We start from the raw sequence: 5152 nt of genomic DNA on the forward strand, positions 1-5152 counted from the left end.
CACGCCCGAACACGGCTCCCCAGGCCCGAGTGATCGACAAACTAGCACACTCCACCATGGTCGAGGCCCGAGTGGGCATGTGAGGCCTCAAAACATTCTCAACAAATCACAAAAAGTCTAACAGAGAGCAAAGGCTAGAAACAAGAATGGAGTTCAGCACTAAAAGAAATAACTAAGTGTCTTGCACAGTTGCTACAAATTTAATCAAATAAAAACTATGCCCACAACAAACGGGACTTATTACATGCTAAGAAGATTGACGGTGGCCCAACGATCCTGCTAAGCTATCCGTCACTGACCTCTACTCCTGATCTGAAAGAAAAATAACAACAAAATTTATGAGCTTGACAGCCCAGTAAGCACCCACTAAAAATATAGGGATCACTTATCAAAAATCATGATTTAATGATTTGCAAAAACCAACCATAAGTTTAATTCACATAACATAGATGTCAAAAATTTAGCATATAGGTCCCCCAAACAACTATTGCCCAAAACAAATCACAAAATTCATATATTTACCCTCGGTGACCCGAGACAAAACAAAAGTCATATTCTTACCCTCGGTGACCCGAGCCAAAATTAACAAAGGCCGATATTCTGCACCGACGGCAAGCAGTGGGAAACTATAGTTTCTAGAACAAAATACGTGTCGACACGGTCAGTGTTTAACCCCCAGTGACAGGGTTATTGCAAAGTTAGTTGGGGACTAATTTCTATATCAAAGTACCTTGTTCACAAAACGATGAACTAACAATATTCAAAACAAGCAAAGTACAAAAGTAACATGATCCCATTTTTTTGTCATATCAAAATACACCAGTTAATAGAATACAAACATGAACATATATTAAAAATAATAATACTCTTTAATCAAAAATTAAATAAATACCTGAAATTCAAAATAAATAATACATAATACATCATCTGGACTTAAACCCAAGAATTATTCACAATTTAAACAAATTTCCAAAATTAAGAAATTTTAAATAATTATAATTCAACATGTATGTAAAATTTCGGAAGATATGAAATTTTTAAAAAGAAAAAAGAAGAAATTCGAATTTAAATGAATTATCTTGAAATTCAAAAATTTAAATAAAATCAGGGATTTCATTTGCAGCATTGTAAACATTTCAAATTCAAAAGAAGATCATCAATTTTGAAATATTAAAATAAATTAAAATAATTCGAAAAATAGTATTAATTATATAAATATAATTTGAATAATATACAGAAATCTAATTATCCAAAATAAATAAATAAAAATACATATTTTCACAAATTTAACAAGTTTCAAAAAGTCTATATACATAGTATAATTTATATGTGGTTACTTACCTAAATGTCTCACAACTCCAAGACTCCAAATCAGATTATCCAAAATCAAGCACTCGAAGGATGCCCTAACAAACATAAATCATGTGCATAAAAGAATGAATAAACACAAAGGTTGGTGAACACATATCAAATTCCTTAAGGTAGTCTATAGGGTGAAAACTAAGGATGAGAATAAGTAAGATCTCACAACCACAATAAAATTCAAGCACCTACCTTGGATCTTTCGTCACAAAATTCAACGAGGAACAAAATATCAAGAGCCTGCCGCCAAGGTCACCACACGACACGAGAAGAGATAGGGTTTCCTCCGGTTTTCTACTCTCCTTTAATTTTTAAACCAAAACAAATATCGCGTGAGGATCCTCGCTCGGGTGTTACGGAACGATAAATCAGATCCGGGAGGCTGGGATAAGATAAGGGTCTCCTTTTAAAATATAAATAAGTAGATAGATTTAACTAAAAGTAATTTAAAATTAATTAAGAGGATGGGGTCCACACTCTTATTATGTTTCTTTAATTGATGTTCTAATTGAGTTTCAACCATGAATGGTTGTTGAATTGATTTTCCCTTAGAGTGACACTAGGGTTGAATATCTATCTTAGTAATCCTTGTGAATGAGTGACACTTCATCAGGGTTAGACAAAGCAAGGTTGGAGAGGGTCGAGAGGGTGAGCCAGAGGTAGAGAAATGTCCCCTTTCTCTTTCGATGTGTTTATCCTACCTCCACGTTCCAAGGGTTCTTTATGGTCATGATTGAGTGATGTACTAAGAGACAAACTCCACTAGGGTTTAGTTATGCAAGCAATAGAGTGAATTGTTGAAGTAGTCCTCAGTGCTAAGGCTTAATCTTGACTAGGGTCTTTGACTTGGACCAAATAGTTAGATCTATATTAGGGAATAAGGGTTTATCACTTGGAGTCCCTAGAACTTTAAGCAACCTTACACAGTGTGAAGCGTCGAGAGCATTTTTTTCCACTCGGGCGTAGTGGAGGGTTAGTCACATTTGACCTTAGGTTTAGGACCATGTGTTTTTGGATTTCCACGACATGTTAAATATCAGTTAGGAGGCATAATGATTAGTCTTGCACTTGAAACAATAGTCCTAGGATAAGCAATGTCCAGGGTACCCCCATCTTTCTATCGATTACCTCTCCTTATTCCCTATTGCATTTTCCTTTCTCTTTTCTTTTTTTTTTATTTGCATTGATATTGTTCACCCAAATGGCAAATTGGTTCACTCAATAGCTAAAAAGCATCCCTACTTGCTTCCTAACAACTATTCCCTATGGATACAACAACTTCCCACTCACCGGGGTACATTATTACTTCAACAACCAGTACACTTATGGTACACACATGCAACTATTCCCTATAGAGTGATCAGTGTAGACCACTGCTTTTAATAACACAAGATATGGTCGAAACTTATCGAATGTGAACACTACAGCTAGCAATTCCTTCTCAGTTGTTATGTAGTTCTCTTGTGCATCGTTCAAGGTTTTGCTAGCGTAATATATTGGATGGAAGTGCTTGTCCTTTTGCTGGCCTAATGCCGCTCCAACTGTAAAGTCACTAGCGTCACACATTAACTCAAATGGTAAACCCTAGTTTGGAGCAATCCTGATCGGCACCTGCACAAGTTTATCCGTTAAAATTTTGAACGTTGGTATGCAATCTTTATTGAAATCAAATGGCGTATCTTTCAATAAAAACTTGGTAAGAGGTCTAACAATCTATGAAAAGTCTTTGATGAACCTTCTGTAAAAACTCACATGCCTTAGAAAACTTTGAACTGCCTTGACTGAGATAAGTAGTGGGAGAGCCAACACTTGAAATAAGATGGATGATCTCCTTTTCGGAAAGATGAGTTTTGAATTTTCTATATCTTGTTGGCATAATTTAGCAAGTTTTCATGTGAGCCTTCAATTTGGAAAGGAATCCTCACTGCTTGAGAGATAGGTGTATAATTGAACATGATTTTATGCTATTTTGTACACTTAATTGGCATGTATTAGGGTGTTTATTTGGGAGATGATGTTAAACATGGTGAAAACTGTGATTTTAGGTTACAAACAATGCATTAAGAGAGGAAAAAGCTGAAAGAAGCAATTTCAAGGTAAAGCGAAAAAGATGGAGTCCTCTCAACATAATAAATAAGGGAATAAAAGAAATAGAAAAACTTATGCCCCCTTATGGTCAGACTTATAGCCGTAAGCTTCATTAAGAGAACCTTATGGGCATGCTTATGGCCGTAAGGAGGAGCATGCAAGGAGTAATAATAACCCGTTGATAAGTGCTGGTGTGTTAAGAATGCGAAGTGTTCTTTCTTTACGATGAGCATTACTTTTATCAGGTTTAAGCACTAATACATGTGTATTTTTATTCTTTTGTGCATGTAGGGTTGTGAAGTTAAATATTAAGAAAAGAAGCCAAAAGTAGATCGTGAACGCACTATTTGGTGGAATCTTGGAAGAAACAAAAGCGAAGTCACAAGTGGGGCTCTAAGATACGTGGGTGTGTGCCAACCTCCATGTATTCAAGTCATTACAATGAGTTGGAGGGACACGAAGGCAATAGCATTTGCTTATCCGAACTTTTGCATTGATAGCAAGATCTTCACCAATGAAGCCTTTAATTGATGAAGAGTTGCGATCTATTGCATAAACGTGTGCCTCCTTATGTTGCCTTAATGAAAATTATGGAATTGGGAGTGTTTTGGCAGAGTACTGTAGCAGGTTAGTGTAGAAAATCACTATAGCAATAAATGTAGTAGTTACTGCTCATAGCCGGTCAAAAATCAGGTTTCCAGAGAATCCGCATGGGCGTGTGGATGCCCTATTCCAGAAGTATTTAACCCGTAGTTCAACCCGATTTTGGGGGAATCTTTCATCCCTCTCTCCAACTTTTCTCCATCTTTTGGGAGGCTATCGGCTAGGATATAGAGAGGCTTTTGGCAAGTCTTTGGAGTAGTTCTATGGATTCAACACCGCGCTTCATTTTGGAAGAAGGTTATTGGGGGAGCTTTCATCGGCATCGATCCGGTGAGGTGTGCCCTAGGCCGGACAAGGGGACCTTTGGAGAAGACGAGGCTATTCCACAAGACCATTAACACGACTACCGAGGGGTTTTTCCTATGGATTACTTGTTTTTGCTTTCGATTTCATTATTGATTGTATCTTGCTCTATGGAGAGCTAAACCCTTAGTGGGTACTTAGATTTTGTAAACCCTAGGATGTTTTTTTTATTGACCTTTTATTATACTTTCCTTAATTGATGTCTCTAATTGAGTTCTAATCTTGAATGCTTATTGAATGATTTCTCCGTTAGAGTGACACTAGGGTTGAGAGACCATCTTCATAATCTTTGTGGTTTAGTGACACACTATGAGGGTTAGATAAAGCAAGGTTGGAGAGGGTCGAGAGGGTGAGTCGAGAGGTAGTGGAGCGTCCCCTTTCCCTTATGATGTGATTTATCCTACCTCCACGTTCCAAGAGTTCTTTGCGGTCATAGTAGAGTGAAAGCTAAGGGATGAACTCCGCTGGGCTTAGTTACGGATGATGTTATAAGATTGAGGGCTTTCCCATTCTCTCTAAAAGGCAAAGCAAAGAAGTGGCTATATTCTTTACCACGAGCATCTATCACGACATGGAATGAAATGGTCAAAGATTTTCTTGCAAGGTACTTCCATCCTGAGAAATCGGTGAAACTTCATAATGAAATATCATTGTTTGTTCAGATGGAGCTTGAATCCTTGTTTAAGACATGGGAGTGATTTAAGGATTTCTTGCGGAAGTGTCCACAACATGGTTT

At 37.2% G+C, this 5152-nt stretch overlaps 1 long non-coding RNA gene and 1 other non-coding gene across 2 annotated transcripts; both read right to left on the reverse strand.

Annotated features, from left to right (window-relative positions):
- Window positions 1-275: 275 nt before the first annotated feature.
- LOC120265861 lies at window positions 276-1832 on the reverse strand. The gene is made up of 3 exons (XR_005537776.1): window positions 1555-1832; window positions 1342-1406; window positions 276-312 (listed from the first exon to the last, which is right to left on the reverse strand). It is a non-coding gene; the product is annotated as an uncharacterized LOC120265861 (long non-coding RNA).
- A 3213-nt stretch (window positions 1833-5045) lies between these two features.
- Window positions 5046-5152, reverse strand: LOC120266158. The gene has a single exon (XR_005538001.1). It is a non-coding gene; the product is annotated as a small nucleolar RNA R71 (small nucleolar RNA).

The sequence above is a fragment of the Dioscorea cayenensis genome, chromosome 7, assembly GCF_009730915.1.
Source record: "Dioscorea cayenensis subsp. rotundata cultivar TDr96_F1 chromosome 7, TDr96_F1_v2_PseudoChromosome.rev07_lg8_w22 25.fasta, whole genome shotgun sequence".
NCBI lineage: Eukaryota > Viridiplantae > Streptophyta > Magnoliopsida > Dioscoreales > Dioscoreaceae > Dioscorea > Dioscorea cayenensis.